We start from the raw sequence: 589 nt of genomic DNA, 5'->3' as shown, positions 1-589 counted from the left end.
ACCGAAGTGGTTCTCATCGAACAGGATGAAGACTCCAGGGCGGCGCCTGGCGAAGACGAAGGTAGGTAAGTGAACACTAACGGTTTCCACGACATAGAAACACATCCTGCTGGTTCTGGGGGTGGGGGGGGGGGGGGGAGGGGGTAATTCTCGTCTCTGGGGCCCACGCCCACAGCCGGAAGAAACGGAACAGGCTGCTCCTCCGAAGCTGCAGCCCTGGACTCCCCGACGCTGGGCTGGGCAGGGCTCTGCCAGCCATGGCCCTGGCTTTCCTCAGTCCCGTGTTCTTGGCGGCTGCGGCTGCGGCTCCCGGATCACCTGCTTGCCAGTCTCCTGGACCGCACGGGAGAGCTCGTTGAAGTTGCGGAAGATCTCGCCATCTGGCGGCTGGATGCGGCGCATGAGGTGGATTTGTAAGGTCGCGATGGGGAATCCCGTGACCTTTGTGAACCTGGCATACTTCCCATGGAAGCTGAGCATGGCAATCGTTGGGCCGCCGGCATCGTATTTGCCTTGGAAGAGGCCTGGCCTGATGAGGTCGTCCGGGTGTCTCGGCGGGAGGTGGAGGCGGCGGGAGGGCAGGCAGTGC

At 63.2% G+C, this 589-nt stretch overlaps 1 protein-coding gene across 1 annotated transcript in view; it reads right to left on the bottom strand.

Annotated features, from left to right (window-relative positions):
* The window catches only part of LOC102767752 (F-box only protein 31), a 6,743-nt gene that overhangs the window by 5,361 nt on the left and 793 nt on the right, over window positions 1–589 (bottom strand). The gene's annotated exons all lie outside the window — the stretch shown is intronic.

This window comes from Myotis davidii, unplaced genomic scaffold (genome assembly GCF_000327345.1).
Source record: "Myotis davidii unplaced genomic scaffold, ASM32734v1 scaffold1353, whole genome shotgun sequence".
NCBI classification, from domain to species: domain Eukaryota; kingdom Metazoa; phylum Chordata; class Mammalia; order Chiroptera; family Vespertilionidae; genus Myotis; species Myotis davidii.
This window is presented reverse-complemented; position numbering and strand designations above follow the sequence as displayed.